Here is a 27,589-nt window from a genome sequence, read left to right on the forward strand (position 1 = left end):
CCATCGGACCCTGGACATTTAATCACTCGTAATGAGTGCACCTCTGTACTTGTGGTTGGACATTGTGTCTACTGTCACATAAATTGTGACACGGTACATGAGTGTAAGCCAACAAAGGGGAACACAGTAGGTAGAACTTAAAAACGAGAGGTATTCAATCTGGCATCGGAACTTGAATCTGGCATGGCTTAGTGGATAAACCGCCAGCACGTAAAGCCGAAAACCCGGGTTCGAGTTCCAGTGCCAAAGAGAATTTTTCTCTGTTCTACCTATTCTTCACCATATGGTTGGAAGTGTCTTTCAAGTTTACACTTTATGGTTCCGTAAAGATCAGACGAAAATGTGGCTACTTTATAGGAGTCATTATAGTTGAAGTTTGTTTGCTATCCAGGCTGATAAGTGACTGCAAAGAAAGGAGATAAGTTATTTGTTTTAATCGTATGGTAAGATTGGTTTTGTTCGGAAAATAATGAATCTGTAATGAGGTGAACAAAGATTAAATTATTACTAACCAGAGGACACAATACATCTACATACGCCGATCACATAACCAATGCTAACCATACATACAATAACATAAATGCGAACATGGAAATCCTACACATACAACCCAAGAACCAAAAACTCAACACAGTAGAACAATACGAAATATACAAACACACTAAAACACACCCCAATCAAATTCTCAACACACAGATCAATTTCAGTACACACACTATTTGACTCCACACTTCAACACCTTTCAACAATCAAACACACCCACATAACAGGCAGAGAAGTTCGAGATGACGCCGAGATCTAGTAGGCTCTGAGGATGGTGTGTGAAGCACTGAAACAGCTGTAAGCCGCACAAATCTTACATAATTAACACAAGTAAGTCCGCTAGTTAATCAATTAATTATATTCAAGTGTTAAAATTAGTGTACGCAAGATTCAAAATGTATTACTAACCTTACCGAATACTAGAGTAGGCCTATATAATTTGAATTTAGTATCTGTTTAATTTGTTTGACACGTGACTTCACATCCTGCATCATTCTTGTTAACAGAATTGGTAATAATTATGTAGAAGCATCAGCCAGGCTACCACTTTCCTGCAAAAGAAGACCAGAGCACGTACTTTTCTGTTAGACAGTAAAGAAATGGCAACATGTCAATCATAAGAAAACTTTGAAAATACAATAAAACTATATGTATAGACTATATTTTATAATGTCTGTGTCCTGAACCTCTATTGTGGGGAGACATACTACCACAGAATTAAAGATAGTTTGTGAATTTAATTTTTATTGAATTTGGTTATAAAGAATTTAATAAACTTTGGTAGACAATTATATAATTTTGAGAGTTCAAAGTGGTTTCGGCAAATTAACAGTTTATTTTTACATATTTTATACAGAGCGAGTCAAACCTAAGGGACCGTTCTCCTGCTGTCTCTCTGCACTACAGTCTGTCAAACAGATCGCCAGTTCTCGCGGATAATGCTCTTACCGTCTGACAACACTACAGTCTGGCAAATGATATTTTCAGTTACTAGTGAATGTATTTAAGGAAATGGAATCTTATCTGAATTTCAAGTACTTCCTCAAAATGTCCTCCATTATGTTCTATACTCATGGTGCAGTGTTCTATGAAGTTCTGGGACCTTGCTGGAGCTCATTTTCATCCTTATTAACACTTATTAAATAATTTGGTAACTCTAGGGAAGAACTAGACCAAAGGAAGCACGCATTTTTCACGCACACTACAGCATCATATGTGTTGGAAGAGACCAGCTACCAACTCGTAACCGGAACTGTTTTACGGAAATGGGAATGGGAAATAATCTGAGGAAAGCGAGAACACTGCACTCACCCACGTGGTCTGTGCTGCCACATGTACATTTTACAAGTTCAGTATCACATGCTTTTGAAGAATATCAGTTCTTGTAAAGTCATACTATCATTATTGTTTAAAGCTGCCGGTGGCCGATTAATTTTTTATGTTAAAAATGATGTAGTTTGGAGTACCTACTTTCAGTTTCAAATATATTTGTACAAAACTGACAACTTGGCTGTTGCCCTGTCTAGTAAACAATGAATAGAAGTGAATTTCAGGGGCCAACTACGTAAAACTACTTCCTCTTTGTTATACATAAACCCGACTTTAATTTTCAAATATCCACGAAAGTTTCAAACCATGAATAGTAGCCTATATAAAGTGCAATGAATAATATTTTTTTATTTATAATTAAAAAAAAAGTTTACATGGTGTCTTTCATAGCCTTGCGTTAAAGCTGTTTTTGTTGTGTCTCCTCCTAGATGTGTTATAGTCCGGTTGAATGCAACATCGTTAGGTGGCAGCAGTAGCGAGCTTGCTGCACGACCAGTCGGTTTCTATTTCCCGCCCATGGCTGATTCAGAGGAGGATCTACTCCCTCTCCGTTCATCTACTTGCTTTAAAACTCTGCTTCTTTCTCTGGCCGCTAGTGCGCTGTTGTCTATGTGTGTTAACTGCAGTAGAGGAGGAATGGAGTGCCTTTCCTCCACACAGACAATCTCGCATCTTTCTCACAGTTTTCTACAGCACATGAGCACGCGTCGTTTAAAACTCGATCAACCGAGTTTTTCTTGTAGCTGTGAACTTAAAAGTTATCGAATCTTCCTCGAATTTCAAGGCACATATTTTATTTAGTATTTACTTTCAAAAGAAGAAAATGTGAGGAAGACGTTCCTCCCTTCCCTACCCCGAGGAAACCGCCACTGGTCACCATCATAGTACAACCACCAATTGGGTAAATCTGCATATTGTGTCCTGGGCCATGCTTAAAGCAAACATGAGTTACTGGGATTCTTACCGAGCTTCTAGATCGCTGTGTGTCAAGTAATGCTTTGTGTTCTCTGAAGGAGGACATTTTGAGCAACTGTACTGAAATTCAGATAAGATTCTTTCCATTTCCTTAAATGAATAATTCACTAGTTTGGCAAAAGATCATTTGTCACACTGTAATGCCGCGGAAGTGTAAGAATATTATCTGCAGGAGCTGGCTCTCTGCATGCCATACTGTAGGGTCAAGAGTTGCAATTTCTTAAGTTTTACTCGCCCTGAATTTTTATATGTGGTGCATAGAATTGGGTAACCGATCTTTTGACCAGATACTGTCATCTGAGTGAGCGCCTACATATACTCGGCCTTAGTGATGACCCAGCCTATAAGAAATGCAGAATGGAGGTTGAGTCATCACCTCACATTTTGCCAGATTGTCCAGGTCTAAGCAAATCAGGCATCATTATCTCTGGGAAATTCATGTTGTCTGCTGAGGAATTTGTGGACTAAAATCCAGTAGCACTGCAAAAATGGTAATACATTGCGGTCTTCTGGATTGATTTCCATTTTATGAGGTGCATAATGGGATGCTTGTGCCCAAGTGCTATAGTAGTAGTCTACACACAATTTAGAAAAAGTTGAAGAAGTGGTGCATAGTATTTAATTGTGAATTTGCTTTAGTAAAGCACATATTGAATCTACAATGGAACACGATGGGGGAATTAAAATAAATAGCTCCTCATAAGTCACATTTTATATTCTGTGGATATTAGAAAGGATTAGGTGTAAGTGGAATAGTGAGAAAGTGAAAGTGAGCGCAAATAGGAAAGACTGAGAGAAGTGATCAAGTGACAACACAAAATTAGTACTAACATTTGAACGTTGGAACAGTAAATGAATATAAGAGGAAGATAGGAGGAAAGGTCAAAGAACAAATACGACAAATAATTCAATATGATAATTTATAGAGAAAAAGTGAAATTGAGATTTTAGTGAATAGTAGTTACAGAGAGGAAGAAGTGGGTTTGAAAGTAGTATATATTATTAGATATATTAGGATTAATGAACAAATAGAGAATAACAAATGAAATGTAGGAGAAATACTGAAGGGAAGATTAGACCAAGTAATAAAAAATATGCTTAGTGTAAATGGGAGTATTTGTGTAGACGTGTACTGCAAATAATGTGTTAGTGTAATAATATGTTAATGGTGGCACCGGATACAGAAATGTGAGGTACACCATTACATATAAAGAAGTGCTGTGACGAAATATATCATATCATACACTGCAAGAATGATGGATGTCACTTTCTTGTCAAAAATGAACCAAGACTGTCAATGCATAGCTTAAGACATATAGAATGTGCATAGAGAGTTATATGACATTAACACTGATAGTCATTGTCCAGTAACGATCGGAAAATCACAGTTAAGCTTTGAGCGCTAAGCATTTCAAACTTTCAATTGCTTCTCCTGCAAAATGTATTCCAAATGACATCCATCATTCTTGCAGTGGACTCTTCATATATCATATCATATCATATCATATCATATCATATCATATCATATCATATCATATCATATCATATCATATCATATATCGTATCATATATATCATATCATATCATATATCATATCATATCATATATCTTCTGTGGATAGTGAGAGACACATTTTTCATAGAGTACAAGTATTTACACACATCTGCCAATCTAAGTTTGTTCGATGGGTCATGCCATGTGAAGTGACCTAAAAGGCGTGAAAAAAAAGTATAGGCCTATCCATAGATTTTTTATGTTCAAGTAAAGATAATTTATTACAGAGTAATAAATCAATGATATGAATTGTGAAAATGTTCAGATATTGTTAAATTTTTGTAACCTCACAGAAGTCCACAGCAGAGCGGAGTTTGTAATGAGCTTACAATGGACCGTGGTACAGTTTCTCGTTTGGCTACTCGTTTGTTGTGTCAGTTTAGATCAGTGGTCATCAGCACTCACTGAAATGTGCAAAGGGTAAGCGGTGCCATGCCGTGTGCACCGTCTTGCAGCAGGAAGAGGTAGAGAGCATACCCGCTAGCAGCTACGAGTGCACCATGGTGCACTGTGTTTTCCGCGGGTAAGAGACGCTAGTCCCAGAGTGCTCTGCAGTGAAGACCACTGGTTTAGATGATTATTCAAGACCAGAAAGGCCGAAAACATTAACACATGAACAAAATGTGAAACTTGTGGCGGATGCTCTTCAAGAAGATCGTCGAACGACGTGTGAGGAACTTTCAGAAGCTACGAGGATTTCACCAAATTCAGTATTCCGTATTTTGACAAAGAATTTGAAGAAGAGAAAAATTTATGCGCGATGGGTCCCTCACTGCTTGACTGCTGAACAGAAGGAAAAACGCCTGGACATTGCAAACTTGCTTAAAGGATCATTACGAAAACGAGTAGCCCAACGAGAAACTGTATTATGTTCTACTATAAGTTCACCACAAACTCCACTCAAAGCACTGTGGAAGTGTGGATTTCTGTGTGGTGGGGGGAGGGGTTTGTCACGTAAAGATTCAATCTTTTATCTTCAATCATCACAGTACCCGAGACACGTGTAGGCTCCATTTCTAGCTCTCGTTACCTAAACACAGAGTATACTATGGATGAAATGAACATTCGTGCTTCTTCCTCAAGCCTTCAACTGCAACTGACGTAATTTTCGTTGGTGTTGCGTCACCCACTTCACAGTTCTGCCAACCTGTGCATTATTTATGAAATATAAATTGACTCATCTGTTGTACTCATAACGATCGAAAGACCCTTATGTAAATTGATCATTCATCTAAAAGCTAGCTATAAAACCATATTTAGTATCCAAGGTAACACGGAATCTTATCTTATCAGATACTTTACATAAAAGAAGTGACTGTGTGACTTGAATACCATATAAGGTGCTACAGTCAATGTAAGCGATAAAAGCTACACTTGCGAATTCCACAATCATATATGGTGGCCCCCAGAATTTTTGATGTGGGGAGTGCAGAAGACTGAATTGAGAACTTAATCTTTGTGGGCAACCCTTCCATGTGCCCCACACCGTTGATATTGTTATGGATAATACGGCCTTCTGGCAATTTTTTCTGCTTCACTAGAATTTTTCTTTTCACACCCAAATTATTTTCCTCTCTGCTTAATATTAGACTGAAACTGATAGAGTCCCTTGTGGTACATACTAGAAGGGTAAATGTATGTTGTAAAGCACGAAATAGCACAAGTATTACTCAGGACTGTACAGCTAAGGGTAGTATTAAGATTACATGACTTGTTTTGGTGCAATTATATATATTAGAACCTTTATTATTCGTGATAATGAAGGGGATGGACAACTGTTAATCGAAAAAATCTGATTGTATTGTATTGTATTATATCGTATTTATTAACATTCGTCCATACCTGTGGAGTAACGGTCAGCGCGTCTGGCTGCGAAACCAGGTGGCCCGGGTTCGAATCCTGGTCGGGACAAGTTATCTGGTTGAGGTTTTTTCCGGGGTTTTCCCTCAACCCAATACAAGCAAATGCTGGGTAACTTTCGGTACTGGACCCCGGACTCATTTCACCGGCATTATCACCTTCATATCATTCAGACGCTAAATAACCTAGATGTTGATACAGCGTCGTAAAATAACCCAATAAAAACATTAACATTCCATGGTATTCGTCCATTGCTTCACAGCTAGAATATCGTCGTTGTTTCTGCAATAACTCCCATGTGCAAAAAAAAAAAATATATATATATATATATATATAAATTTAGACCGGCTAGAGGCCGTTTACCAAAGTTATCTTTGTTTTCTGTTTTCGTTTTCACTTGTTTCCCTTGTTTTTACATACACTAATACATACACAACACCCATGCCCGAGGCGGGACTCGAACCCACAACCCTTCGGACCAAGATAGAGACATGCCGTGCCCCTACCGCTTGAGCCATCCGGGCCGGCAGGAAATACGTATTTTTCAGTAGGAAGAAAAAAACAAATTTATTCATCCTATGGCAGCCGTACATAGGAGACTGTGAATTCTTACATTTTCGAAACAAAGCAATATAATTGCATATAGGAGATTTTATTATTTGCTGTATCACTATTTAAGTTATTTAATACAGCAAAAATCTGAAAATCGATAAATATGTTAAATAGGAGTTATTGCTGGAACAACAACGATATGGGACAAGTAAAAAAACTTAATACTACTATAAAGTCTTAATTTATAGTCACAGTCTAGTTGAAATATATACAGAAGAGGTTTACAATATAGACTACTAGTACAACACAAAGTTTCAGTATCAATTTCATGAAGCGTTGTTGAATGTCATGAATTCACCTACAGAATAGAAGGCGTGAGAAATTAGGCACTTCTTTAATTTGGCCCTAAATAATCTTATGTTTTGAGTTTCATTTTTTATATCGATAGGGAGGCTATTCAATATTTTTACTGCCATATAATGGACTCCTTTTTGATAGCACGATAGACTTGCCGATGGAGTATGAAAATCATTTTTTGACGCGTATTTATGCTATGAATTATTGAATTACGTAGTGACAAAGTTTCCATGATAATCCATACCATAAAATATTTTCATAAATTAAGTGCATAATACAGTTTCGTAATTTCTCTGTGATCTCATGTTTTAACACGCTAGGTAGTAGATCAGAACGACGGGTTTCTAAGGGCCAATGAAACTTCTTATGATGGCTGTCTATACAAAGATAGGGATAGTAGAAGTTTTTTTAGTAGATTATTTTACGACGCTTTATCAGCATCTTAAGGTTATTTAGCGTTTGAATGAGATGAAGGTGATAATGCCGGTGAAATGAGTCCGGGGTCCAATACCGAAAGTTACCCATCATTTGCTCATATTGGGTTGAGGGAAAACTCCGGAAAAAACCTCAACCAGATAACTTGCCCCGACCAGGAATCGAACCCTGGCCACCTGGTTTCACGGCCAGACGCGCCAACCGTTACTCCACAGGTGTGGACTAGTAGAAGTTTCATGTTGTAGATTTGCGTACTTATACACTTTATCCTTGTCTTTTTATTAAATCACACAATTTCTAACTCTAATCTCGTACCCTGATGCGAGATGAACCATTGTTTCTCTTTTCCCAAACCACTCTAATATTTGCACTTCCCCCCACCCCCTTATTATTTAACACAACACGTTTCCTTTTGGCACCCGTGGAAGATATTCTGCTTAGAAGTTAGACAGTATAGCTACTCGAGCAGTAGATCATACTATGTAAAGGCTTGTCATAACACTCTATAGAAATAAAAATACGTACTAATATAATGTAGTCCACACCTGTGGAGTAACGGTCAGTGTGTCTGGCCGCGAAACCAGGTGGCCCGGGTTCGAATCCCGGTCGGGGCAAGTTACCTGGTTGAGGTTTTTTTCCGGGGTTTTCCGTCAACCCAATATGAGCAAATGCTGGGTAACTTTTGGTGCTGGACCCCCGACTCATTTCACCGGCATTATGACCATCATTTTATTCAGACGCTAAATAACCAAGATGTTGATACAGCGTCGTAAAATAATCCAATAAAATAAAATAATATAATGTACAGTACTTTTTTCTGCAAAAAAAAAAAGAACGAGAGAGAGACAATCCGATAATCAGCCAATCGGTTAATAGGGTGTTGGATAATCGGAGTTCTACTGTTAAATTAATTCTAAGCACAAGGTCTGGCACTTAGGGGTGGAAAGTGGCTGGGATGGCGTTTATAAAAATGTCTTAATAAGCCTCTTGGTTATCCTTCAGAATTGTTGTATTCTGAATTTAAAATATTTAATACCCATCAAATTTATAGCAATGTCTTATTGAATTTTGTACATAAAATCCAAAATTTATTTAATTTGTATTCACATAAATCAGGCAACATATGCTTGACAGAACGTAAATGTATCACAACTGTAGAATATAATCACAGTAGCAACGGCGGTCCAAGGTTCTATAACAAGAATATAACTAAATTCCCAAAATTTCAATTTGCTAATGCTCCTTATTTTAAGAAATCAGTAACAAAATTATTGTTTATGGAAAAAATGTAAAGTTTCAATTATTGTAGTATCAGTGTTTTTCTTTTTTTCTTTTCACTTTTTATTCTGTTAATTAATAAAACATTTATTTTAAAATTTTGTGGAGCGCGAGTATGGGGCTAAGAGGGATGAAGTTACAGGAGAATGGAGCAAGTTACACAACGCAGAACTGCACGCATTGTATTCTTCACCTGACATAATTAGGAACATTAAATCCAGACGTTTGAGATGGAAGGGCATGTATCACGTATGGGCGAATCCAGAAATACATATAGAGTGTTAGTTGGGAGAGCGGAGGGAAAAAGGCCCTTTGGGGAGGCCGAGACGTAGATGGGAGAATAATATTAAAATGGATTTGAGAGAGATGAGATATGATATAGACTGGATTAATTTTGCACAGTATAGGGACCGATGGCGGGCTTATGTGAGGGCGGCAATGAACCTGCGGTTCCTTAAAAGCCATTATTATTATTATTATTATTATTATTATTATTATTATTATTATTATTTTATTACCTCTTAACATGCTCATCTACAAAAATGTTGAATACATCTTGCTGTAGTCATAAAACCTTCTTAATTTAATAATGCTCTTTTTATTTTATTTTATTGGGTTATTTTACGACGCTGTATCAACATCTGAGGTTATTTAGCGTCTAAATGATATGAAGGTGATAATGCCGGTGAAATGAGTCCGGGGCCCAGCACCGATAGTTACCCAGCATTTGCTCATATTGGATTGAGAGAAAACCCCGAAAAAAAAACCCGACCAGGTAACTTGCCCCGACAGAGATTCGAACCCGGGCTGCTCTTTTTAAATTAGTGGTTTATTGACGATTTCGTTTTTAGGAAGTGATCCGCTTTTTTTTTTTTTTTTTACTGATCGGTGTATTTTGACCTGTTCATCCATTTTAACACGATGTTTTATGCAATAAAAAGGAATCAGAAATTCATTAAAAAGTACTGGATGTAAGAGAAGTGTTACGAATCTGCAACGTCTTCTATCAGCAGTGACGTAAGTTGAAGGATAGCAAGAGCACCATATATTGATGAAGATAAGGCTTCAGTCTTTCTCTTAGTTTTTCATTTATCAAGATTATCCGAATGATAAAAGGGATTGTATAATTATAACAGCATAACAGGTGAAATACAGTTACTCAGTTCAGCATTGCAGCCTGTGTGGACAAGAGTCTGAAGGTGCATATTGCTAGTGCATCTCACAAGAGTGTAACAGGGTCTCTGCTAATGAGAGTGTTGGGTTCTGGTGTGTGATTCCGCTGCAGCTGTTCGCTCTGATGAGCACACTCTGTCACAGAACTTGACGAGGTAGGAAAATAACTTTTTAGTCTAAGCCACAGCAGGTAGTAACAATTTGTTAGGCTTGTAACGTGACGTGTATTAATTCATTAAACCCACATGCGCAGTTTTCGAGTCATGGTGTGTTAAGGATTACTTTGTGTGTCATTTATAACAAAAAAGCTCGTCTTCTGCTCGAGTCGGTGAGGTTTCAGGATGTCTCTGTTTGTATATGGCACATGAGGTTAGAAGTTGGAAATCTAATTCTAAGTTGTTGTTAAGTTTGTGTACTTCATAATTAGCGGGGGTAAGTATTTTTTTTTAATATCCAATTTTATTGAACTCTATTTTACCATAAGGCAGCGTTTCTCAAACTTTTTTCAAGTGGGGACCACTTTTTTAAGTTAGAACAGTTTCGCGGACCACCTTAAGCAAATTTATCATTTTTGTAGCATATTTTAATATCAGTATACTTATATTTTAAAATAGAATCAATTAATTTAATTCAGTTAATTTTATATTAGTATTAACTGATTAAGTCAATGTTAATAGAAGAAAATTTAATTTCGTTTTTTTTTTATAATTCAAGGTATTATAGTTTAGATAATCTTTAATTAATTTACTAAAAAAGTAAATGTTGGTACTCACATTAATGAGATTCTTGCACAGTTGTTCTATACTTGGATGTATGCTGGCAAACTTAAGTCGGAGATCGTCACATACATCAGGTTATTTTATTAGAGTTAGTGATGAAACTCTTTCTCACAAGATAGGGTAAACTAGGTAGTTATTGACCAGTATATGGTGATTGACCGCTTCCTTTTTTCAAGTATATTGTGAATAAACCACGATCGTGATTTCACTTTTTGCTGCATACACCTCTAGTAGCAACCCTTATTTGTGGTTAGTTGTCGCTGTTCATCCCACTGAGTTAGTGTCTGTTGTCTGAGAGGACTGAAATCGATTGGAAACGCAACTGAACGTAAACAAGTGTAAGTAACTAGAGAAATTGCTAAGAATAATGCACGCAATAATTTATTTATTCTGCAAAGGATACATAAATTCTGGTGCTCGTTTTTACACTCACAGTGTGAGAAAAGGTATAAGGTTTCCGTCCACAGAATATTATTTTGTTAAAGTTTTTATATGACATAAAAATGCCCCGTGGTCAATCACTATAAAGTGTATGTCCGCAAACTACAGTGATTGGTCGTTCATAAATTATTTGTTAGAATAATGACCAATGTGCTTCAATTCTATATATGTTATCGGTTAAATGATGGGGATTTTTACAGGACTGATACTATATTATAATGCCTAAGCCAGGTAAAGTGCATTATACAGGGGAAGCTTTACGAAACGCTACAGAACCTGTCCGCAGTGGATTTGATTTAAATGAAGCTGCCAGGAAGTTTGGTGTCCTGAAAGCAACCTTAGCGTCCAGAAACAAATATCCCGTTGAAGGAAAAGTGTTCTTTGGTCCTCGTCCAGTACTGGGTGAAGCCATTTGTAATAACATCAGAGAAATGACACACACTTGCTTCTGATAAGGCACAAAAGAGAAAAATGGAAGAAGAGGCAAGAGAACAAAGGAAGCGAATAAGAAATGAAAGAAAGGCAGCGAGAAGAGTTCTTTTCTTATTTTTTTTAACTTGGTTATTTAACGACACTGTATCAACTACGAGGTTATTTAGCGTCGATGGGATTGATGACAGCGAGATGGTATTTGGCGAGATGAGGCCGAGGATTCGTCATAGATTACCTGAAATTTGCCTTACGGTTGGGCAAAACCTCGGAAAAACCCAACCAGGTAATCAGCCTAAACGGGAATTGAATCCGCGCCCGAACGAAACTTCGGATCGGCAGGCAAACACCTTTGCCGACAGAGCTACGCCGGTGGCGAATAGTTCTTAATGAAAAAGATCAGAAGAAGAGAAACGAAACAGACAAGAAAAAAGTGAAAATTGTGAAAATGTGTTGTTCAATCACTAATAAATGAGTATTCAATAACTGTACAGTAGACGGTCAATCACTAATAAGCGTGTGGTCAATAACTGTGCAGTAGACGGTCAATAACTGTAAAAGTGGACTTGTTGTGTTTATTTAATTTATCTTTGCATTAACATTTTATTTTTTCTTTTGTTTATTGATTTTGATTTGTTTCTGAATCTTCACTTGACCCAATGCCTTTAAAATTCTCTCAATAAGTTACCACTGTTTTCCGCTATTTCATTGTTTTATTATTCATTAGCTTAAGTGGTCAATCACTATACAGTTTACCCTACGTAAAAGCACACTGAATTGTAATCTCTAAAGTACCATTGTACAGTACACTTGTGATGCAGTTCAGAAATTAACCATACCTTCCTCTTGGAATTTCATTTTAAGTGCGGTCTCATTCGAAAGTTCAATTAACTGTTCTCTTTCACTCAACGAAAGTTTATTTTCAATATCGCAATGAAAGTAATCACGAACCCATGAAAATTCGTCATATTTACTTGGAAAATAAGTATCAAATTGTGACCTCAGAATAGGTCATAAATACGTGAAAAGGTTCGGTACTTTGGTCCTCTGTTATGAATTCGGGTGGTCCCTGGCTGAGTTACAGGTGCCAGATGTGCAGGGAAAAGATGGCGAGAAACACCACGTTCATAGTGTTTCAAATTCCTTTTTTATTGTTGAGAGTAGAGTGGGAAGTCGGTAGACCGGTAGGATAATAAATTTCATTAAATGTCAGTACTGGGAGAAAAAGTGAAAGGCAATTGTCATGTGTCATTTCCAAACTCTGAGATTTTCAGCTATAGTGTGATACGCAATTCGTTTGAATTTTATTTTTCTTCCGTCTTTTTTGAAGGACCACAAGGGCAGACCTCGGGGACCACAGGTGGTCCGCGGACCATAGTTTGAGAAACGCTGCCATAAGGTATATTAGGGTTATAATTAAATACATTTCAGATACAAATAAGTACACAAATGTTACTAACGAATACATATAACTTATAACAGACAGACAATTATATCACATGCAAGTACATATGTAAATATGTAGAACATATTACACACAGAAACATATATATATATATATATATATGACACAAAAGCAGATGTATTACATAAAAGTACATACATACGACATAAAAAAATTATATATATATAAAGAAGTACATATTTAATAATAATAATAATAATGATAGTTACACAGAAATTAACAGACACAAAAGCAAACATATTTCATAAGAACAGACATATTACGAGTACATAGATAATGTACACACGACAGAAAAAGAAATACCTAGTACATAAAAATTACACGCACATGACATACAAAAATATATTACATAGAAATTACATACATATTTATCACAAAACTGACATATTACATGGAAGTTTCATATATACGACATAAAAAAGACAGACACAAATACATAGTAAATATTACATTACAAATACATTAATATATTTGGATTTGAAAGTGAAATATGAGTATTAAGTGCAGATTTTTGAAAGGGAAATGATGGCACTAGAATTGACTTAATTGCAAAGAAGTGAAATAATTTTCAAATTGGAACATGTGAGAAGTTAAGGCATTAACAGAAAGAGAGATGCTTTTTGATTGCTGCTAAAATTCATGTTCTGGGAATAATAAGTTAAATAAGTAGTAAAATATCGCTGCAATCGAAAAGTATTGGGAATAAATTTGAATAAGGAACGAAAAAAAAAAGTTTCCTTCCCAGGCAGGATTCGAACCACGAAAGTCTTAGTTACCGGTACCAGTCTACCGTGCTCTGGAGTGAACAAGGCTCTGAAATCAGCTACAAGGGTCGGTCCGGTTTTTTTGCCACTACTGTACATATTTTATATGAGATTTTTCATTATATTCATTTCTGTTGATAGTTACTAATTTTGTTTAATTGCACTCTTATAAAGAAGTCGTTTCCTTACATAAACGTACTGTACACAGATCGAATAAGCAACCTCTAAGTTCTGCATAACGTTTCATGAAAATTTGATAGATACGGAAGAAGTTATTAATTTTGTCTAAATTCACCCCCCCCCCCCCTATAAAGGGCTAGTTCCCCTAACATAAACTTAATAAGAGTTTGTACTCAAATTAAATACGCTGCCTTTAAGTTTTCCATAAAGTTTGATGAAAATATTTTAGATAGGAGAAATGTTATTAATTTTAAATTTACCCTCTGTAGAGGGGTAGGTCCCCTTACACAAAGGTAACCAAAGTTTGTTCACAAATAAAATATGCTACCTTAAAGTTCTGTATAAAGTTTCATGAAAGTATGTTAGAAAAGAAGATATTAATTTTGTGTAAATTCATCCCCTATTAAGGGCAGTTTCCCTTACACAAACGTAACCAGAGTTTGTCCTGAAATCAAATACGTTACCCTGGAGTTCTTCATGAAGTTTCATGAAAAGCTGTTGAATAGAATAGAAGTTATTAATTTTGTCCAGCTGGATTAGGAAAATTGCACACTGTGCGACGGGAGGAAGGCAAGAGAGGCCAGAATACCTCGAGAAAACATATCTTAAACATCCTTTGTTTGCCATAAGTACCGCTTGAATTCACCAGAATTTGAACTCAGGTCTGTGGCGTGAAAGTCCTGTTCAGATAACTGATTTATGCTGCAGTGTTGGTGGAAAGTTCTGCTGTGTTATTTAAAAGACTCGTTGACTTGTCACTGAATCAGTTACGGATTTGATTTCTAGAGGAGAGGGATGAGGGGAGAATTCCCCTCCACCGCTTCTGCTCATAAACTGCTTATTCCAGCCGGGGTGACTATCCCCCAACTCCACTCCCCAATTTCATTTTCATAGAAACGAATTTTGTGACTTCGTAAAATTTCAAACATGATAGCTTGCTGTTACATTGGTTTGAATAGCTTATTGCTCTTCTTTTTTTAAGACTACAGATCGTCAGTTTCATATACCTCTCACTTGTTTCTGCGATGTAGAGGGATCAATATTATGTTTTCATGAAAGAGGTTCTGTATTTTGTGTGACGATTTAATTGAACTTTATGCATATTTTTTCTTACAAAGTCTGTTATGGGTATTATAATCTTCTAAATTTAACATTGTAATCATTGTTCTTGTTTTCCAATGTTTAAATAACGTAACAAATTTTAAGAGTAGAAAGAGGAAAGGAAATTGATAGATTGGAAGATACAGATAATTGAGGCACTCAGCAGCAAAGTGATACAAGTGACGTTTAGTAGGTTTTGAGACAAACGACTTTGAAGTTTAAAAGGAAATTAAAAATCTGTTACAGGACTATGTTGCTGTAAATTTACAGTTGTATATATTGGTATCTATATTTTTTAACTATTATATAGAAATTATCTATTCTAAAAGAGTTTAGGTAAAATTGGGTCCTAAAGTCACTTGTTTTATTTGGCACGGAAATATTTTTGTGGAGAAGTAATATAAGTGCAAGGGTTTTCAGTATTTGTATATTATTTAAAGAACATTGCTTATAACATTGAAACCTTTCTCTCTTAACAGCATTTGAGCGTTCGTGTTATCATACTATGACACAAAATGTGTCTATATAACCGAAAGAAATGGGTTAAGAATATTTTTAATTTTCAATGAAATTCAGCCTTAGTCGCTCTCCAATTACGTCACTAGCCTGATCTGAATAATCACATCTCTCTCTGCTGAAACATCTGTGTTTCTGTCATGAAGTGCATCTGTAGGCCTCCTACCGCGAGTATTCCTTGAACTTCCTCTTCCACGCCCTGCAGTCCTTATTATAGGCCCCTCCTCATGCTTCAGGTCTTCAAAGGAAGAGTGGTGTATGGATGGGATGAATTTCTTTAGCTCTTGCAAGTTGCTCCACCTAGCAAAAGTTATCCTTATTGGATCACTGTATTGTTGATCCAACTCAATGTGTGCAGGCCTTCCACGAAGATTTTTCGAATAGTCAGCGCTGTAATATATTACCTCTCTTCATTATGGCAAATAAATCGGTCATAAACAGAAGAAACGCAACGACACTATCAGTCTTACTAATAAACCATGTATAGTTTTTATACGAGACTTATGCAGAGTTGAGACAGAAAACGTTACTAATAAACCGTGAATAAGCTATGGACGTACAAACAGGCTGTAACTATACAATGGGAATTGCTTTGCAGTAGTTATATACACGAAACCCCTTGTTTAAGCGTTGTATATAGGAAAAAAATGGCCACCCCTCTAACAGCTGTTCGTATCGACTGTCATTTTATGATGATGGTTACCTTGTAACCACAGAAGAACAAACCAAAGTTCATAGAATTATTAGAATAATATTGCTGTAGCTTGTACTCTTTGACCAAAATGTAGTGTGGTAATCGATTAGAGCCAGTTGTACTATCGATATTTAACACGCCACACTAGAGGGCTCTACCGGATGCAATAGAGGACCTCAGTATTCTGTTACCTTTCGTAATGAAGTAATGACGAAACTATGACGTAGCTGTGTAACAGTTATACTGTTACACACGACGAATGTAGTGATTATTAGTAAGGAATTTACACACAACTTATAAACGGGCTACTCATTGTATAAGTATAAGACAGTTAAACGTTTGTATATAGAGTTTTTATTAGTAAGACCGTATGTAAACAACGCACTTGTATTAGTTTGCCTCTCAGTCAAAACTCTTTATGCATTGTAATACAAGAGTTAGGCCAAATGGGAACAGCACTGACTGGAACTGCACTTGTATTATTTTTTTCTCTGAACAGAAATGACATTAAAGATTTAGAATATACACTTACCTCACTTTTTAAAAAAAATGTCACTTGTATCACTTTGCTTCTGAGTGCCTCAAATAGGATATACAGTGCAATAGGTAGAAGGATGGATAGTGTATAGGTAGGTAGACGGATGGATGGACGGACAGATACATAGGCAGATAGGTAGGTAGATAGACAGGCAGATATAAATACAGATGGATAGATAGATAGATAGATAGATAGATAGATAGATAGATAGATAGATAGATAGATAGATAGATAGATAGGTAGGTAGGTAGGTAGATAGGTAGATAGATAGATAGATAGATAGATAGATGTAAGTAGATTGATATACTTTACGTAAATAGATGGGTAAGCAAGCAGTCAAGGTATGATGAATGAGTGGGCGGTAAGCTCGGTGAGTACTCGTGCAAGTCTATGGATAAAAGGATGGGTGGTATGTTCTTCCTTTGGGAAAGTGAGAAATCGCGCACAGATTCAATTAGTGTAGTTTTATTAACTCTTTAAATACAATCAAGAAGTTGATGTTCATTAACTCTTAATTGTATAATGTTATTGCAGTTTTTTTGTCGTCACGTTGGTATGTCGTAATGGCGTAAGTATTGTTTAATTTAATTTACTGTGAATGCACCGTGGGAGACAGGCGGTTACGTTTTATTTGTATTTGGGCTTGAGCCAGTATGCGTTTACAAAGGGAATATACCTACTTCACAGATGAGCAAGACAAACAAAGAAGTAGATTCTACACTAGTGTAAGAACTCTAGTCACATTTCCTAGCGATATTATTACACAGCATTGCCACATAGCTTAAAATTGTATATCAGTGTTTGGAAAGCAATCTTCTGATCCAAAAGTTGACAATAGTAATATGCGTTACAAGAGCGGTATGTTGAAGTTTTCATGTTCGAGGAAAAGTTTGAAAAAGCGAAACGTAGTTGAGCTTTTTTAATTTCCGAGAATTGAAAGAAAACATAGCGCTCTTGTATCGTACATTATTTTGTGCGAAGATCGTTTATTACATACCTGAAAGAGGAATTTCTAATTAGTTGCAATGAAATCTCCATCTTGGTTTCTGTTCAATGACGGCAAATTTGCAAAACAAAAATATCTATCTTCAACATTGTTGCTTTAAAATGTTTTCTGTGTTTACTATACTCCAGCAGGCCGTGATATACGTCTGTCTTTTTTTTCCTCCAGTCTATGATGAGTCTGGAATCTTGTTGTTTTTTCACGGCTTCCTTAATGTTACTTGCATCACGAATGCAGCAACTTTAGTGGAGTTATAGAGTTTACTTAATTTTTGAAAATATTTAAAAACAATAATTAACAGTGCAGTTTAGGTGAAATTGCAGTGGTAAGTTTCCAATTTATAATTATTACTATATTGAACGTCTGTAAAAATAATATGTTAAAAGCCTAAAGCAGTAAAATCAATATGCCACTTAAGCGGTAAGAAGAGGGAAATTGTTATGTGTATTAGGTTGGGAATACTGAAGTGGAATTTTAGACTTTCCGCGGATAGGTTTTGTGCGGAAACCAAGCAAATACGCACGATCTCGCACAAAAGTATTTTTCAATCAGTTTTAGAGAAAGAATCGTTTTGATATTCCTCTGCAAGATTTGGAAACCGATGTGTATATCGTAAGTTACGATTTTTTTCATCACAACATTAAGAGCAACAAAAAATGGAAACGCATCGACTGTAGATAGTAAATACAGAGCGTTCGCTTACATAATGTAGGTCGACCGAGCGGCGCGCGACCGGCACGAAAGCCATGCAACACGCGGCAAACCGTCACCCGCACACTTGGCATTCCAGTTCAGTCTCTCTGTAGGAGTATTGACGTTAGATTGCGCAGCATTACTGAAGCCCAACGAATTAACCGCCTCTAATTGGTTTTAGAGTTGAACATAATATGAGGGCATAATATGGAAACATAGCGACCTAGTACGTGATCTTTGAGTGTTCCAATTTGATCACGGTGATTCACATGTTCTGTCTTCCATGATGCAGCTCCCTGCTTTTTGTGTTCATGAGGGGAAAAATCTTGTAAATGTTATAAATATGCCGAATAGTTATTAAAGAAAAAATGCCATACATTTATGAAAATGTCGAAAATATGCACTTACATGCAACATGAAACCATACTTAATAATATAAAAAATTGATAACACTGGTCTATAACATTTTTTGTCTGCTACTGAGGAAATTTCAAGTGTCGTATATTGAAATTGATGCACTGATTCCAGATCTGTAATCAGATTTATCATAGCACGTCAGAGTTTTGAGTTATTGGACTGTAACATTAATTCTAAATCTTACTTTCAGTATATACCTGTATCGTAAAGTCAGAGATATAAATTGAGCTTCGTTATATATTCTTTGCAGATTGTTATATTATTTTAAATACATTTATAAGAAGATATACTTACAATGTGTAGTAAGCACTAAAAACTCGCTGTAGTAACCAGCAGAAATCACCCATCATGCTCGGACCGTATTGACTCTAGTACCTAAATTCCATTGCTGATATGAAGGGTTCAGAACCATAATGGGCCAAACGCCATTTACTAAAACCGTAGAAAACAAGGGTTAAAATGGAGTTATTACCATAATTTAATGGAAACATATAGCAAGTAAAATAAAATATACACATTAAAACTAAATGATATGTCAATCTTCATTAAACTATGGTACTCACTTAACTTTAACCCTTGCTTTCTTCGTTTGTAATAAATGGTCCTTGGCCCACTGTGGCTCTGAACCCTTCATATGTCCTGATGGAACCTCTCACCATGTTCGTCACTTACAGAGCCGAGATTTGTGGAAAAAAAAAAAGTCAAGATGTGAACGAAGAAAATGCATTTTTAAAGACATGCGACAACCTAGATTCTGAAATGCTCTAAGCTTCTTATATACTAGCTCAGCATAATTATCAGCTCGATAATTTTCTAAAAAATCTAGTTGACATTAGTACAAATGTGTCCCAAGCTTCGAGTCCAAGAGCACCCAGTTTTGACCTGAACGTAGTGTCGCACATCATAATTCAAAATTTAAAATATTATTTTAAAAGTATGACGTGATAGAAAAAAACGGACTTCAGATCTGTAATCAGCACACTCAACTTTCCAACAATGTGTCCTCCGCGATCTCCAGATTTCAATCCGGCCGACTTTTGGTTGTGGGATTACCTTAAAGAACGAGTTTTCCTGACACATCCAAAACCCTACTGCAACTGAAAGATGCCATCTCGTAAGAAATTGCCAATATTCCAAGACATTATCTGCAAAATGCTGTGCATGGTGTCGCAGACAGAATGCTGTACGTTGAATAAGAGAACGACGGACATCTTCCCAATATTTTGTAAACCCCGTTGTTTGCCCAACACTGTGATGTTTTTGTTTTTTCCCTACCTCAAATATTATAATATTTATAGCGGTTTTATATTTGAACTGACTTTTGAAATACTCTATATTTTAGATTATTATTTGTCTTTTGTGAAGTAACGAAATTAATATAAGTGTCTTTTTCTTAAAAATGGTAAATAATAGTTGAAAATATAACATTTCTAATGTCAATAGAACTTCACACTATATTATTACTAATTGTTTTGGTCAAGATAGCGTCAAACCACAAAACAGTATACATATAAATATAAATTTTTAATATACAATAATAAAAAATACTACGAAAATTGTCTGTAGCTGCATTTAGATTGGCAACAGGCCATGACTGTTCGGCCAAATACCTGCATAGAATTGGAATATATCAGTCCCCTAACTGCCCATTGTGCAACTCAAACCAAGAAATGTATTCGGAACACCTCAAAAACTGTGCTTCAGTGGCTGACCATGATAATATCTTCGAAAAATATCGGAGTGCAAGAGGTCAAATGACTTTATTGTCAAACGCCTGGCATTAGAAAACAACATTTTAATTTAAAATATATAAAGGAAACTCATTACACATGTAGAATCAAAATTTAACTTTTTCTGTGATTTGAGGATTTCATCATTCAACTTGCCTTGTATCAAAAGTGTAAAAATGTGGCTTGGCACTTTCTTGCCGGGATCCCCTCAATTTATATACCAATGATGTGGTTGCTATGGAGTCGTAATTTGATTGAAAAATAAACTAACTTAGTTCTGCTCGTATAAAGCTACGGCCATATGGACACGCTTCAGGAGAATATCTCGTGTGTTCTTTGGTTAACAGAAACAAATTTGTCTACACATATTATCTAAGTACGAGGTGTCTTCAACGACTATTATAACTTCATTTTCGACCGTGATCGGCTGTGTTATTTGAATTCTGTATGCTCGGAGACGTAGTCTTTTGTGCAAGACATAATGAATCCTTCTGCTAGGAAGTTGAATCTGGAAACTTTCTTGCAGAATTGATTTTCTTGGGCTTCTTGTAAATGAGGTTCGAATCCATTCACCGTTTTCTTTACAAACTTTTCCCTTGGCATGCTTACCGGTTTTCGACAAGCTTCCTGTTTGCTTGAACTTTGTATTCCAGGTCATTATTCTCTTATAGACTGACTGGGTCACTGACTAAGAAGGAACTGCCTACTGAAGGATGCAATAGTGAACGGGAGAAAAGTTCGGTCCTTCACTGCAAACCCAGCATTCTCCAATCTTCCCTGTTTTCCGCCTTCCTCTAGTTCCGAACAAATGTAACTTTTCGTTCTGCAAGAGTAATATGTGTTACAAGAGCGGTGTGTTGAAGTTTTCATGTTCGAGGAAAAGTTTGAAAAAGCGAAACGTAGTTGAGCTTTTTTAATTTCCGAGAATTGAAAGAAAACATACCGCTCGTGTATCGTACATTATTTTGTGCGAAGATCGTTTATTACATACTTGAAAGAGGAATTTCTAATTAGTTGCAATGAAATCTCCATCTTGGTTTCTGTTCAATGACGGCAAATTTGCAAAACAAAAATATCTATCTTCAACATTGTGGCTTTAAAATGTTTTCTGTGTTTACTATACTCCAGCAGGCCGTGATATACGTCTGTCTTCCCCCCCCCCCCCAGTGTATAAATGCAAACTTAAAACAAACGGTAAGGTTATGTAATGATTTAGAGTTTACTTAATTTTTGCAAATATTTAAAAACAATAATCAACAGTGCAATTTAGGTGAAATTGCAGTGGTAAGTTTCCAATTTATAATTATTACTATATTGAACGTCTCTAAAAATAATATGTTAAAAGCCTAAAGCAGTAAAATCAATATGTCACTTAAGCGGTAAGAAGAGGGAAATTGTTATGTGTGTTAGGTTGGGAATACTGAATGTGGAATTTTAAACTTTCCGCGGATTGGTTTTGTGCGGAAACCAAGCAAATACGCACAATCTCGCACGAAAGAATTTTACGATTTCGGATCAAATTTCTGCACATTTAAAGGACAAAAATAAAATTATTTCAATCATTTATCATCATAATACACTGCTCTCTTAAATTGACTGAGCATATTGGGAATTAAATCAATGGATTTCCCAAAACTCGCTATGAAATGTTTCGTATAAAAAAATTTTTATCTCGAAAAAGAAGCAAAAACGAGCAAAATTGTATTAAACTTTGTTCAAATACCTCGGAGAATAACACCCTGAAATTAATGACATTATTTACGGCTCACCTTGTATATGCAGACAATAGTTCTAGGTTTCTCTGAAGAATTCTTCTCGGTCTTCTGGAAGCCATACGTCTGAGGAACGAAATGCGCTGTGACATCAACACAACGAATGCGTATGATCCTCTACGTATGGAGAATGTTACATACTAAAATTATTTATCTTGAACCATTCAAAAAATATGCCACATTATATAAGCACTCTAGAAAAAAAAAAGTATATGTATATTTGTGTATTTTTGGGAAAAAAATAATTATCGATTAAAAATAATAATTTTAGTTTACAACATAGCCAATGTTTAAGCTTTAATTTGATAGCTCAATGAAGTTTTTTGACCAATTGAAAGTATTTTTGTCCGTCGGAAGGTTAACAAATGTCGGAAAATATGAAATAGGAGAAAACAGACACTGATGATGGCGTAAGGTATAGAAATATAGTACGCTTATATTATAAATGTCCAAATAATTAATAAATTATTGAGATAATGGATACAAGTTATATATTTTTGAAAAGTAGAAGAAATGAGCTTCCAGATGAGGAAAAACCATTATTTACCAAAATTTTGAAGAAATCCGACATTTATAGAGTCGATGTATACAACTGTGTGAGATTGGCGATTGAATTTATACTGTACTCTTTAAGTCGTAAAATATAGTCAGAGTTTCTTTCGCAACACTAATTTACAGGTCGGGGTAAATAAATCAATCAGAATGCGTTTCTCTTTGTAATGAAGGATTATCTGCTTTTCACAGTTGCGAATACCAATTTTATTTTCGAGGGAGAGTATTTGTAAAATATATATATTTTTTTTAAGCGGTTTGCTTTCGTAGTACTGTTGTTTGTTAAGTAACTAATATATAGTACAAAATAGGTAGAATTCTATGTTGAGAAATTGTGAAATAATACATGTACTATATGTACTTGAACTTTACAATTTTAATTGAAATCAGTTATCGTAGTCGTGATTACAAAAGTCTTGTGTGTAATGCAAAAAATGAATATCTTATATTTTATTTTGGTAGCGCAGTATAGGATTTAATTTTCATATATCTTATAAATGATAAATCATACATTTTATCTTTCCACACTCGCGGATATAGAGCGGACGCTGCAGTGCACAGCGCAGCTGCACACATTGGAGCGCGGAAATATAAAATGTATGCACTGTAGTATCATTAATGACACGAATAATTGTTGTAAAACTTACGAGAAAGTCTGTGTCATTTCTATAGCACCCAATTTTTTTTAGGGGGAGAAGCTGCAAATGATATATTTTATATCAGGATATCTCCACAATATCAGAAAAAATTAAAGTGTGTAAATTATTCATGTGATTATGAAATGTAAAACAAATCTTATTTTGTAAGATAACTATTTGGTACAGTTAGTAGAGCAACTTAAATTTTATTCAGCAAAGTACAATTTATAAAATCCCAGCATGATCGCCTCCAGTAACTCGCAGGATATCAAGACGGTGAACAATATCTTCGCAATTCTTGTGAATCATGTCATGCGTGATAGAAACCACTGATTACTTAATCCTGATTTTGAGTTCATGCCTTTCTGTTTACTCTCTGTACAGTATAATAATATGTCCTTCGCATATTCCCACAAGAAACAGTGCACTGTTATGTCAGGGAATTGCGGTGGTCATCGATATCAAGATGGTGGTAGAGCGATAGGGTACTTTTTATCGAGAAATTTATGCACATAAGTTCTGCAGTAAAAGTATATTATCAGGATTAATTTCTTGAACGATTTTCAATATTTTGTGCTTTATTCTATGTATTGTAGACCTTCGAATATTCAATTCCACACTTGCTATTCGTATTGATTTCTTGGACTCGAGGTAAATGCTTATTCAATATTGTCACGTTTCTGCTGAAACACTAGGTCTTCCTCCTCCTTTCTGGTGCAGCACACTACCTGTATATAGAAACTGCTTCATTCGCAGTCTAAGCAAGTGTTTCCCGATGTGAATTGTGCCATCTCCCCAGAGGGCGTTTTTTGTGTATCAGGTAGGCGGTAACTTGTAAGTCGCAGTAGGTAGCGTTTAGGTTTTTATGGATATTATAGAAGTAACGTCAGGGGCAGGACCTATGTAAACTTTTTTTATACCTGTAAATTATTTAAATGGCTAGAAATTATGAGAGGTCTTATAAATTAAGGCTAAGATGTTAGTTTGGATTTTTGGACCAACCAGGAGTCATAAAGTTAAGGTATTGATACAAAACGAGTTAACTTCACCATCCTTTAATACAAATGGAATTCTAGGGCTCAAATGAAAGCTTATAAGCCGCGTAACAAATCTAAGTGAGGAACGTTTGAAAACTTGAGAGCTTAAAAAAATATCAAACATCACTTTAATATCTAACTTTTTGAAAAAGAAGTTAAAAATTTTGTATATTTCTTACAGAAATGAAAATATAAAAATTTAGGTTAATCAGTTGTCTTTCGCCTAGTTGACTGGAGCTTGATCGTCTTGTTGAAAGTTTTGGTTGAAAAAACTGTTCTAGTACAGGTCATTTATCACCGCCCCTTGGGGTGTATCTGAGTAGCCCACACGGATTATTCCTGTTACGGGTCTGATACAAAGGGCCTCATACTACCATATCTCATCGAATTCTAGTGCAGAAAACAGGATTGAAATAAATTCTTATTTTTGTTATTGTTACTAGGGTTCTACTGCTATTATTATTAATCAGTGGATGATTACCCGCTTTTTTATATTGTCAACCATTGATAATATTTCTTATACCGCTGCTGATACTAGTAAAAGTGACAGACACGCTTCTGTGTCCAAAGAGAAGTCATGACCAGAAAGTTTCTTGAAATAGGTTGTGGAAAAACTGCGAATGTGTACCCCGGTTTTTTTATATTGTCAGCTATTAATAATATTTCTTATACCGCTGCTGATACTAGTAAAAGTAACAGACACGCTTCTGTATCCGTAGAGAAAGATGTCATGATTAGAACGTTTCTTGAAATAGATTGTGGAAAAGACAGCGAATTGAAATAGATTGTGGAAAAGACAGCGAATGTGTACATCGCTTTTTTATATTGTCAACGATTGATATTTCTTATACCGCTGCTCATACTAGTAAAAGTAACAGACACGCTTCTGTATCCATAGAGAAAGATGTCATGATTATAACGTTTCTTGAAGTAGATTGTGAAAAGACAGCGAATGTGTACATCGCTTTTTTATATTGTCAACCATTGGTAATATTTCTTATACCGCTGCTGATACTTGTAAAAGTGGCAGACACGCTTCAGTATGCATAGAGAAAGATGTCATGACCAGAAAGTTTCTTGAAATAGATTGTGGAAAGGACAGCGAATGTGTACATCGCTTTTTTATATTGTCAGCTATTGATAATATTTCTTATACCGCTGCTGATACTAGTAAAAGTAACAGGCATGCTTCTGTATCATTAGAGAAAGATGTCATGATTAGAACGTTTCTTGAAATAGATTGTGGAAGATGTCATGATTAGAACGTTCTTGAAATAGATTGTGGAAAAGACAGCGAATGTGTATATCCCGGTTTTTTAATATTGTCAACCATTGGTAATATTTCGCATACCGCTGCTGATACTTGTAAAAGTGACAGACGCTTCTGTATCCACAGAGAAAGATGTCATGACCAGAAAGTTTCTTGAAATAGATTGTGGAAAAGACAGCGAATGTGTATACCCCGTTTTTTTTTATATTGTCAACAACTGGTAATATTTCGCATACCGCTGCTGATACTTGTAAAAGTGAGAGAGACATCTGTATTCATAGAGAAAGATGGACTGACTAGTAAGCTTTTCTATTTTGTACGATTATTATTATTATTATTATTATTATTATTATTACCATCATTATTGAGTTGTAAATGGATTAATATTTTACTCCATATCCCATCATCATCATCATCATCATCATCATAGTTGTCAAATACTTCGTATAGATAGCCAGTGTTTATTTTGTTTTGCTTCATTTGCGTGTGATGTTACGTCGTTCTACCAATTTTCAGATCATCTTTGTAGTTCGAGTGAAATTAAATTAATTAATGATTTTATTCAGACTTAATCGACATGTCTGTGGTCTATTATTTTTTCCAGTGAATATTCCGATGAAGTTAATTTTGGTTATAAAATTATTTTGAACATCGATAAGACTATTACATAAGAATAAGAAATAAGAAAGAATTGAGAAAAAATATAGAGGAAATCACACGAAAATTAGATGAGAAAAGTCTTAAGTTGCTGGAGTATGAATTTATATATCCCCCTATTTATGTCGAAATAGATGATCTCTGACAAAAATTATTATATTTTAAACTTATTATTGATACCATTTAGTTATTTAAGCTGCCGATAGATATATTTTTTTACGTATTTTCTCATCTAATTTACGTATGATAAAAAAATAAGATTTTCGGAATATATGCTAGTCAAACCTGGTTTTGTTAGTATATCCAGATTGTGTTGTAAAACGTTGCTTCCCATACCCCTCCCACATTTCTTACTCGAAGCAAATGCACTGCAGATATTACCGTGTCATTGCACAACCAATAGCAGTGGATACTCCCCCTGTAATTTATGTGTAATTTAGCTGTTACATCGAGCATACTCAGCTTATTCCACGTAGGTAATTTGTATAATTCAATTGTCCGTCCATCACCGTAGATATCGGAATTGATCACCCACTGCACTATGACCTATGGGTAGTGTCGTCACTCGGAATGTAGAGCCAGGGAGTTAGAGTTGATGGAAGAGCAGTCGCGTCCATTAGGTAGACGTAACCGAATTGCACCGCCTTCTAAACTTGCCCATAAACTTTCTTGCTCTATCCTTAAATTGGAAGTCACCGCTGCTCACCACTGCCCCTTACTAAAAGATCAGTATTTGTAGGGCATTTGAGCTCGCGGATTGTAAGCGGGGTGCGGGTGGACGTCAGAGGGGGTTGGAGTTGGGTAAATGTAGTTTAATATTAGGGCCCGGTTCACACTGCACGCGCGCTATGCGCTGA

At 35.7% G+C, this 27,589-nt stretch overlaps 1 long non-coding RNA gene across 2 annotated transcripts; it reads right to left on the reverse strand.

The window, feature by feature from the left end:
* On the reverse strand, positions 1-27,568 carry LOC138692715 (uncharacterized). 2 transcript variants are annotated; one of them, XR_011330114.1, is made up of 3 exons: positions 27,018-27,568; positions 952-1,094; positions 1-403 (listed from the first exon to the last, which is right to left on the reverse strand). It is a non-coding gene; the product is annotated as an uncharacterized lncRNA (long non-coding RNA). The 2 variants fall into 2 exon arrangements; XR_011330113.1 differs by lacking the exon at positions 1-403 and adding an exon at positions 413-838 and having other exon boundaries at positions 27,018-27,560.
* Between the last annotated feature and the right edge of the window lie 21 nt (positions 27,569-27,589).

This window comes from Periplaneta americana, chromosome 2, assembly GCF_040183065.1.
Source record: "Periplaneta americana isolate PAMFEO1 chromosome 2, P.americana_PAMFEO1_priV1, whole genome shotgun sequence".
NCBI classification, from domain to species: domain Eukaryota; kingdom Metazoa; phylum Arthropoda; class Insecta; order Blattodea; family Blattidae; genus Periplaneta; species Periplaneta americana.